This window comes from Lucilia sericata, unplaced genomic scaffold (genome assembly GCF_015586225.1).
Source record: "Lucilia sericata isolate MDLA Ls3-8-SP2 unplaced genomic scaffold, ASM1558622v1 Contig000655F_arrow, whole genome shotgun sequence".
Classification (NCBI taxonomy): Eukaryota; Metazoa; Arthropoda; class Insecta; order Diptera; family Calliphoridae; genus Lucilia; species Lucilia sericata.
In genome coordinates, this window is record NW_023994660.1 from 97,696 (window position 1) to 109,739 (window position 12,044).

Genomic DNA, 12,044 nt, shown 5'->3' on the forward strand with positions numbered 1-12,044 from the left:
AATGAATATAGTTCATTCTAATTACTAATTACATTGCATTTATATTATTACCATTTAACCAACTCTTATATTTGGTTGTAAGTTTGTGGATTTCGGAAGGCGGTCCTATATATATGAAATCTTAATGAATCGATACTACCAGAATTTACTTATTTATTCGATATATGGCGAATTGTACTACCATGTATGGATATTAATGTGGATATCTGGGTAATTTTAGAATACGGCATTTAACGAGGGATTTGGTCAATTGTGGACCAAGGTCTATATAATTTAAACGCGTGATTAGTTTCAAAAACAAATCATTTTTGTAGAATTTTATCATACTTTCTTAATTTTTGAAAGATTTGTTAACTGTAAACTTATTTTATGTATGAGGGACATATGAACCCATCCTAAAACAACATCATACATCAAATTTCGTTGCTATACTGATATTTTTAAGTCAGCTATGGTCATAAAGTCATTTTCTTAAATAATCCATATATGGAGGCTAGGGTCAAATATTGCCTGATATCTTTCATACTTCCCAACGTAATTTACAGGTAAATAAAACTGACTTCTGCAAAATTTTACAGCTATTACTACATAAACAACATATTTATTAATGCTTTAACTATATTCCAGGGGCACTTATATGGGAGCTAGGTGAAATCATGAACCAATTTTGCCCATTTTTAACACCAAACAATATTTGTCATCAATGAGCATTTTTGGAGAATTTCATCGCTCTAGCTCCTAACGTTCGGAACCTATCCGGTTTTCAACAAACAGACTGACAACGGATATCGCTAGATCATCTTAAAATCTTATACAAAATATTTATTATACTCTTAAATTTCAGATATATACAAATTATATCAAGATATACACAAAAAATTTATTTTTTTAAACAGAGAATTTAGACGTAACCGCCTCAACTTTGTTTATATCATAAAAATTTGTCTCGGCAAAAAAGACGTAAGCGACAAAAAAATCGGATATAGCGTAAATATAAAATCGAAACAAATTGCATCTTATAGTTTAGATATAATAATATATATTAACGGAGTTTTGCAGTAATGCTATGTCCTTCTTCGAAGATAATTAAAAAAAATGCTCTCCTGTAAAATTTAGTTTTTGTCATTTACGTCTTTTGTGCGAAAAGGGTTCGATATATACCTATATGTATATACATTTACATGAGATATTTGCAATGGAAGGTTGCAGATGACACCTGTACGGATTCGAAAATTTATCAAAGTTGTGCCTGTCAGTGTATGTATAAAGTGATTGACTTGCGTCGTAAAAATATTTTTCCTATCAACTTTGATTAATGATTCGTCTTATGTAAGCTAGGTATACACGGTTGTCATATCTTGTAACATTGCCTGGCAAAGTACGAAGAGTGAATGCATCCAAAAATGACAGTCATTTCCACAAATGTCTAACCGACTGGTTGGCTTTAATTCGCCTTTCTTTACAAATGTACTTCCTGCAATTGAGAGTGTAGACTGTCGTAACTTAAGTTTCTCTTTTGTAAGAGAGAGCGAAGACAGTCGTCTCTTTACTGTCCCCAAGTAATCTGGAAAGTAGACATAAAAAAACTTAAGCGAAAAGGTTGTCATATATTGATTTCATTGGACTAGGTTTTTTTTCTCTGGAGTGACAAATGACTAGATCAATTTTTGGCAAATAAAAAGAAGTGAGTTAACACAGTTATCACAATTTTGCTATTAAAGGGCCCTTCACACGGTCACACTTTTCGTACGACAAGTCTAATGAAAAAGTAAAATGAAATTCCATCCGTATGACAAAAAAGAGAATAAAAGTCGTATGATTTATATTTTTTGTGTTTACACGATTGGTATAAAACAATAACAAAGTAAGATGGAACAGCTGTTTCACTTTTTTTTGTATGTGTTTACATAAAAATACATCCCTGATCTAATGCGACTTGCTTGTTTTTTGAATCATTTCAAAAAATGAAGAGAGCCATACGACTGTCAAATTTTCCATCCGTATTTTCTCTCAATGTGTGATGGTTTCATTACATATTGCGTTTAGACGATCCCATCCGTTCTCTTCTACACATAATTTTGACAGATCATATTACTTGTGTGCTCGTGTGAAGGGGGCTTAAGTGGCAGTTAGAGCTTTACTGTCATTTGATATAAATTCTCCTTCAATCAGGATAACGGTAAGAAAGTGTAATTGATAACAAGTAAATGACATTTTGTTTGTCAAGGACATTTTTGTTTTGGTGAATTTCGCAACATAAAGTTGCCATAAAGAATTATGATGAAAGAATAAAATTTTCTCCAGAAATACCCAGAAATTCTTTTAATCGGTTTTTGTTTTGTTTTAATTTTAAAATATGTACGGGACCGAACTCATGATTTCATTCATCAATACGTGCAATAAAGCAAATATACAAACATTCCATCAATGTTGTATACATATGTGTGACTGACCAGACTAAATATATTTTGAGTCATATCCACAAAAAGTTTTTATTGCTTATTCAATACATGTTATTCGAGTGGTGTTAGCAACAGATTTTTCTTTAAATTTTGTACTTTTATTGGTGAAATACAAATTGTTTTGTGTTTTATTTTTAATTTCCAAGGAATATTAATTACTATAAATATAATTCCCATATCAAATATTAAGGTCAAATCGGACAATGTTATAATGTTTTCTTATCATCGGATTTGTAAATGTGAACGAGAAGATTATTAAATTTTAAATTGTATAATGTATAAATCATAAATTATACTAAATTTATTCCAATAACATATAAAAATACTATTACTTAATTATATGTATATTGCTCCAATCACTATGAGTCTCAAATTATTAAAAAATTTTGTAACTTAAGAGATTCAAGTTCTTAAAATATCCTATTATTTTCCGAACATTTTATAAAAAATTCACAATTTTTATTTTAGGGGGCTGATAAAATGTGGCGTTTTGAAAATTTTACTTTATCAGGGATTTTCTGTTTATTCTTATTATGAAAGTTAATTTTCATTTAAATTCATTTAACTTAAGCCTAACCTAAGTCTAGTTTACGAAAATAATACAAATTTTTAAAAACAATTTCAGAATAATAAGTATAACTGAGATCTATCTCAGGGTAGATATTATGCTGGTACTGCGCACATTTTTAAACAATTTCTGTATTATTTAGTTTAGATTTATTTGGTTATAATAAAATGAATGAAATCTAAAAACTTTTGTTGAGAATGTTGAATCTTTGAAAAAGAAAAAATGAGAAATGTTAACATCATTATTATGACCAGCCCTCGTTTTAAACAGAGGTACGTACAATCACTATTGAATGTCATTTATTATAGAGTGACAAGCCAGACCCTCATGCCTACAATTATTTGTTAATTTTTTCAATGTTTAAACATTGTTATTGTAATTTTTTTAAACAGTATTAATTAAAAAATATAAATTCTCATAGTTCATTGATTCAATGTTTGCTTAATTAAGCAAATAATAAAAACAGAATTTCTTTCTTATCAGTTAAATGTATAAAAATCTCCTACAAAGAACCCGTAAATGATGCTAAATGGCCCAAGACTAAACCATGATAAGCGTTTTTTTCTATTTATCAAAAGTCGGGAGTTTGGTGTTTTTTTTTCAAATTCATTGAATAATTTTTGTTTTTGGAACTATGTCAAATAAAAATGTACTTGAAATAAAATGATAGTTGTAGAGAGATATCAAAAAGAGGGTGTGTTTGTGTTTCTAAGTAGAAACGTGAACGTGATTTTCATATTTGAAATATATACATAGGTTTGTACGTACATACATATGTATTAGGGTGATCGACTCGATTTTTCAACCGGTTTTAAAACCGGTTTTTTCTGCTTTACCAGTGTCGGTTTTTTCTTAATGTTGATTTTTCGAATATCGAATAACCCGGTTTTTTCACTTTTTAAAAACCGGTTTCGAATACTTTTATTTGCTTTATATTCAAAGATTATTTAAATGAAATTTTTAAGTAAATAATAATAATACAGCCCGTCTAAATTTTAAAAATATTCGAGTCGAGGAACTAGCGTATATTTTTCTACAGCTCCTTTGTTAAACTTTTTTGATTTTCCTAATTAATTAAAAAAATTTATTTGTAAAATTGATAACTGTTTGATAAAATTTTATCAATCTTTAAATTATCTTCCAATTACAATAATTAATTTGCAGCTGAAATTTTATGGAAGTGTTGGAATGCCTGTGCAAATTTCCTAAACAGGGCTTTTAAAATAAGCTAGGATTACATAGTACCTTATGTTTAACAGAAGTGTCCCACTTTTTTCCTAATTTTTTTATATTAAAGAAATAATGTAAATCAGACGACTAGATCTAAAGTTATAATCTTTTAAACTGTAAAAAATCATTTCGGGCCATGTTTTATTAATCAAATTTAAACATAAACATTAAGTTTTTCAAATTAAAATATATTTTTTTATTTATAATGAAAAACCGGTTAACCGGTTTTTTCTGTATTTGAAAAATATCAACCGGTTTTTTTTAAATGTCAACTATTCGAACTATTCGAAAACCGGGTTTTGGAAAATGTCGAATAATCGATCACCCTAATATGTATTGAAAATGTGGCATCATAGCCATAAAAATAACTCGTATATTTGTACAATTATTGGAATGATGATGAAGTATTTTTAAACTTTGTTGAAATACAACCCAAGTAAAAATAATTCAATATTATTCATATTATTTTATATTGAATAACTCAGCTATTTATTTATGTTTGTTCCAATCGCTTTCTTTTGATTTCTTTTAAATTGTAATATTTACCTTTTTTACACCATAAATGTTTATTTAGGTTTTAAATAATAAATCATTGTTGGTGCTTCATTATCAGAGTAATAATATCTTTAGGTCGTAGAACTTATTTACAGATAAATTCTTTATTTAAAAATAAACATATGGGGGGATTTTTTCAAAGTGTTTCCCAGAAATAACAGCCAATTTGTACAGGTAATAAAAATGTAATACGTGCAAAATTGACTGAATTTTTTTAAACGCTTATTTAATTGACAAAATTTTTTGATATATTTTTAAATTCTGGAAATTTCTCTTAAAATAAATATTGTATTTTTTGGGAATATGACGACTGATTGATTGTTTATTTGTTAAATTGTGCCATAATTAAATTGTTTATAGTTTTATATTTCTAGTATGTATATTTTTTTTGCCAATTTAATTTTCACAATTTAATTTAGTTTTGAGTATAATAACAATTCTAAATTGATCAAAACATTTATACATATAACCAGTTGCTAGGAGAATATATTCAATGGAAAATTTCAAAAATTCTGTGATTTTATTATAACTTCCACATAATAGGGTATTCAATACGACGAATTTATACCTTAGGAAATAATCCATAATTTTCGAGAAATGTGCTTAGAAAGTTTCAGATACTAGATTTCAATATTTATGATGAGACAAATTTTATAATTTGAATTTTATATAAAGAAAAAAAAAAAACTTAAAAAATTGGCGTTTAGCATGGTATATTTATATTTTAAGTAATAAAATACTTTATTGAAAACACTTAAGTATTTCGGTATCATTCGGGGTATGTTATAAATACAATAAGTTTATCTGGACAGTTCTAAAGGAAGACCATTATTAAAATTTTATTAAAAAACTTCAAGTCGGCCATGTTTATATTTTATATTTGCTCTCAGAATAATAAAATATTGATTCATAACCTTTTGGGATTTTAAAATTTTTACTTAGTGGGGGATTTATGATTCTATATAAAAATACTGTAGGCTAATCTCGAATTAATTTAAGTCAGACGCTTTAATATTGTAAGAGTCCCTTGTAAACTGAATAAAACCAAACATGAACTGAATTAGATCAGAACTAGAACTGAACTGGAACTCAACTAGAACTGAACTAGAACTGAACTAGAACTGAACTAGAACTGAACTAGAACTGAACTAGAACTGAACTAGAACTGAACTAGAACTGAACTAGAACTGAACTAGAACTGAACTAGAACTGAACTAGAACTGAACTGAACTAGAACTGAACTAGAACTGAACTAGAACTGAACTAGAACTGAACTAGAACTGAACTAGAACTGAACTAGAACTGAACTAGAACTGAACTAGAACTGAACTAGAACTGAACTAGAACTGAACTAGAACTGAACTAGAACTGAACTAGAACTGAACTAGAACTGAACTAGAACTGAACTAGAACTGAACTAGAACTGAACTAGAACTGAACTAGAACTGAACTAGAACTGAACTAGAACTGAACTAGAACTGAACTAGAACTGAACTAGAACTGAACTAGAACTGAACTAGAACTGAACTAGAACTGAACTAGAACTGAACTAGAACTGAACTAGAACTGAACTAGAACTGAACTAGAACTGAACTAGAACTGAACTAGAACTGAACTAGAACTGAACTAGAACTGAACTAGAACTGAACTAGAACTGAACTAGAACTGAACTAGAACTGAACTAGAACTGAACTAGAACTGAACTAGAACTGAACTAGAACTGAACTAGAACTGAACTGGAACTGAACTAGAACTGAACTAGAACTGAACTAGAACTGAACTGGAACTGAACTGGAACTGAACTAGGACTGAATTTGGACTGAACTAGAACTGAACTGGAACTGAACTGGAACTGAACTGGAACTGAACTGGAACTGAACTGGAACTGAAACTGAACTGGAACTGAACTGGAACTGAACTGGAACTGAACTGGAACTGAACTGGAACTGAACTGGAACTGAACTGGAACTGAACTGGAACTGAACTGGAACTGACTGGAACTGAACTGGAACTGAACTGGAACTGAACTAGAACTGAACTAGGACTGAATTTGAACTATAACTAAACTAAAACTGAACTATTATAACAGAAAACTTCTAAAACCGATTTCATATGTTTTTTGGTTTGATATACATATAAGAAACTTACTCGTTCTTTTGTAATTGGTTTCCTTCGAAAATCTTTTCTCTGAAAAAGTCGAGCTGAAAGTGGTAAAATATTTGCTGTACTTATTTAGTGAAATATTTGCTCAGTATGAACATAACTTTTCTATTGAACGTACTTTAGTTTAAGATGGAAAATTTTTGAATAAAGCAATGAACATTAAACTAAACTTTTGGGGAATATACTGGAAAGACACACACTTTGAAGTAAAATAATTTTTAATCAATTTATAATAAAGATGAAGATGATGAAGAGTTTTTTTGGACAAATTAGAAATATGTATGTTTGAACATTTTGTTTATGATCTCTCAATTTCGATCTAATTGAAAACGCTACTTCTATTAATTAACAAATATTTATGTATATATTATTATACATATATATGTACTGATATATACTGCGAATTTGAGCAGATAAAGAGAGGTGATGTCCACATGTATGTATAAGTAAAATAAATTTATAATAAATTTCAAGAAAAAAAAAGCAGTCATGGTCAAATAAACTTGTATGTGGAATGGAATTTAAATTATAACAAGTTCAAAAAGCTCTTTCACACTTCTATCAAATCAGAAAAAAAGAAATAATACAAGATTCTTTTAAAACAAAAAAAAAGACAATAAAATTTTAATAAAAATAAAAAAAATGTCTGGCTTTTTTAAACATGTACTGTTAAATAATAAATTAAATAAGAAATTCAAAAAATAATTAGAATATTAAAAAAAATTAAAAAAAAATAAAAGAATTTTGAAAAATAATATGCATTAAATAACGTTCTATTTGATTTTTGTCTATTAATAAAAACATATTAAAAACAAATAATTAACATTTTTTTCAAAAATTAAATAAATTTAATAAACATTTGCATATGAGAAGATAAAAAATGGTCCTTAATTATCTTAAATTAAAAATACATATTAGTTACGAGTTATCAATATGTCATTATTGATATTGATAATAATTGAATTAATGCCAATAAACCGGTTACAACTGATATACACTTGTCACCGGCTGTGAAGTGTGCAAATTGACCCACAGATTATTTTTATTTTCTTGCTAAAGATGAGTTTGTTTTGATTGCAAGAAAAAGTGGAATCATTTTTATTTAAATGACCGTCTCAAAGTTATTAATTAAATACTTTGATATTGGACTTTAGATTTATTGAAAATAATCAATCAACAAGAAACATTTTAAAAATTATTTAATAAAAAAACAACAAGTTTATTTAAAAATGTTTAAAGCTTCTTTCTATAACAAAAATATTTCTATATATATATTTTTTTGTTTTTTTCTATAATTACACAGTTTGTTTTCTAACGTTGAAATTTGAAAAGGTCATAAATTTGAGTTTTTTTTCACAATTTTTTTTTTATAAAAATAGGAAGTATTTATAAAATGGCCTTTGAAATCTCTTATGTATATATAAAATTTTGATTTTTTTATTAAACAAACTATGACAAGTTTGTTGATATTTTTTTTTGGAAAAATATTCACGTGCTAGTGTGTGTGAGTGACTTTTAACAAGGTATTCCCTCTCGTGATTAAGAAACCAACAATAAATATCATTCATTATTTTTTTTTTTTTTTTAAATTTACGTGGTATATATGAAAATTTTCTGAAATATTTTTTAGTAAAAGTGGAATAAAACGTAAATGTTTTGTATAAAGTTTTTATATTTTTGAGACTTTTATAATACCCCTCGCATACTATTAAGGCCAACATACATACATATTTTCTTTATTTTATATTTCTATGTGAGCAAATTAGATGAGCAAGAAAAACTTTGTAATTTTTCCACATATTTTTTTTATACATTTTGAATGTTTCTATTTCTTCTATATATATTTCCCACATACAAAATGGGTCAATGTTCAATAACATAAAACGATTTCAGAAAGTTATATATTAAAATGTAGAATATTTTTAGATATCCCTTTAATGTTTTTAAAAAGGAAAATGTTTCAAAAACTTACGATACTCAGAAGAGGCACAGGTTAAGAAGCGCACAACAAGCCCATTAGAGTCATAGATGTATTTCTTCAAATTTGATGTAACAAATATTCTCCTTTTAAACTAGCTATAAAAGTTTAGTCGGTCCTGTCCAACTAATTTGGAGTATTTTCAAATTATTTTTCGAAATATATGTAGTTGGGCTCGGGTAACAATATCAATTTTAGTACGAAATTTATAACCATTTGATAAGTTTTCAAAATATGGCCTTTATAGGACCTTGGGCCAACTGTAGAAAAAGAACTTTACAGTGTTTGATAAAACAATTTATTTTATATAATATAATATAATAATTCACTGAATTGAGCTAAAGTAATGCCAACTAGCGGAATCTGCGCTAAAACTTAATAGCCATAGCGCAAGATAATGCTTTGTATGATTTCGTTTATTACAGAATGATTTCATTTATTATAAGTTGCAGAAATCGCGCCAAACAATCACAGGGCACCTCTGGTGGACATAATTGATGCACCTGAAGCGAGTATTTGGGTAGTTAGTTAGTTTAGTATGTTACACCAATTCCGGAGAAATACACCTAGGCATCCATCCAGCCAGTGTCTCCGATGGGAATTGAATCCACGAACTGATCTGACAGATTAGAACATTGACTTCTAACCTACCGGTGCACAGTGGTATAGGAAAAAAAAAAGAGGGAAATAATTCGGTAACTTCTAAACGGTTAATCCGATTTTAATGAAATTTGGTATGCACAAAGAGGAGGTGTTGTCGAGTTTAGGTTTTGAATTTGGACCTTATAGGCCAACCAGGGGCCCGGCGGGGGGTCCTCAAATTAGGACACCTCGGCTATGTTAAATTTTTAAAACGATCCTATTTCTTCATTTGAGTTCCAAAATAGACAAAATTACCTTTCCATTGATATATAACATGCCTACCTAATGTTTTTTAAGTGACAAATTAATTAGGGAAAACTCAACATCTTTTAGAAAATTTACCTAGCACTATTATTTTCATCCATATATGTAACAAATTTAAGAGTTAACCTTATGGATGAAAATAATAGTGCTAGGCAAATTTTCTAAAAGATGTTGAGTTTTCCCTAATTAATTTGTCACTTAAAAAACATTAGGTAGGCATGTTATATATCAATGGAAAGGTAATTTTGTCTATTTTTCAAAACTGTATATAATTTTTGAAAATTAAAAAATTCGCGGAATACTTTTTTTAAAAAAAATTAAAAAATGTTTTTTATTCAGTTTTTGCGAAGATACAAATTTTTCAAATTGCAATAAAAATTTTATTTATGAATATTTTTTGATGAAATTTTACAGTTAGGTAGATTTTTTTACTCAAAATCCAAAATTAAATAAAAATTTCGAATTTTCTTATTAGAAATCCCGGAATTCCCAAAAAAGTTTTAAAAAATCCCAAAAATGGGATTTTTTGGTTTTTTGCCTATTATATCCATACCGGGGGCGGGGTTATCGAAACCCGTTACAAAATGATTAAGAACTTATTGGGTCATATAAAACAGGTCACTATAATTTGATATCGACTATGCGATTTGAGAATTTTTGCTCAAAATTTAATTTTCCATAAAAAATAGGGTTTTTTTGGATGGACCTGGTCCCCTCGTTATCAAAAATTTTTAGGTTTTGTTTCATTTATCGTATTTTATGTAAAGTCAGCTTTCCAAAAAGTATAAATTCTATATACATCTTCTTAGAAACTTTTTAGATAACTTAAAAAGAAAAAGATACTTTTTTCCCAAAAAAATGACAAAAAATCGCCTTTTTTTAATTTTTTAAATTTAAATGCCTATAACTTTGGACTCAGTCATGATTTTTACATAATTCTTTCACTGCTTGGTATATAAACTTGTTGTTAAGCAAATAAAAAAAAAATGGCGAAAATCGGAAATATTTGGACCTGCTATTATCAAAAAAACTAAAGTAAGGACGGTAAAAATTTTAAAATTTTAATATTCAAATGCGAATATCTCCTAAACTATAAGAGATAATTTACTGCTACGACGACATTTTTTATAGTGCTCGATGAGGAGATTCTATATACGAAATTTTTTTTAAATCGGAACTCAAATGAAGAAATAGGATCGTTTTAAAAATTTAACATAGCCGAGGTGTCCTAATTTGAGGACCCCCCGCCGGGCCCCTGGTTGGCCTATAAGGTCCAAATTCAAAACCTAAACTCGACAACACCTCCTCTTTGTGCATACCAAATTTCATTAAAATCGGATTAACCGTTTAGAAGTTACCGAATTATTTCCCTCTTTTTTTTTTCCTATACCACTGTGCGGTGGCACACATAATGTGACTTGATTAGTCGAAACCCTAGGCCAGATTCAGGACTGTTTAAACCTTTAGAAAAGTTTACTTGCCTCTCTGTATTAAAATTTTTTATCATGGCAACGTTACAACGCCTAGATTGTATAGCTAAAATGGATGCTGTACATTTAAAAAATTCTATTTAAAAGGAAACAGAAGAATTCTTTAAAAATATATAAAATGTTTGTATCTATTACAATAAGAAGCAAATACATAGGTACATAAATTTTGTATGTTTTTACATGTGTTTATACTTAAAGTACTTCAAATTTTAATTTATGTTTATTTGATAACCAGCTGTTTTAAATAATTAAACATAATTTTTCCAAATACAGTGCTCTCCCAACATCTGTCTATTAAAATTTAAAACACATTTTTATAACAAAACCTTCTCTAAACTTTCTTCTATATAAAACACCCTAATAAAGAAAACAATTTTCTTTTATATGTATATTATTACAAAAGTTTTTGAAGGTCAGTGAATGATCTGAAATGTAAAAAAAGACCTTCAGTAGGTCGTATCTAAAAGGGGCTTATACTACAAGTGGGGTAATTGCATTATATAAAATACTTTGACATTCCATTAGCACATAGAGAGCACTTTTACATAGCCGAGAAGATATGTATGGTGTAACACATTTAAAATTTTATGAAAATATTAAAAGATTAATAAAATATATTGTACTACATTTATGTATAATAAATATTAATAAAATACAAATTATGGCTCATTTTGGCAAAAAACCAAAGAGGA

The 12,044-nt window shown here is 28.0% G+C and overlaps 1 protein-coding gene across 2 annotated transcripts in view; it reads right to left on the bottom strand.

Annotated features, from left to right (window-relative positions):
* Positions 1-12,044, bottom strand: part of LOC119607078 (mRNA-capping enzyme) — a 35,616-nt gene that overhangs the window by 21,121 nt on the left and 2,451 nt on the right. The gene's annotated exons all lie outside the window — the stretch shown is intronic.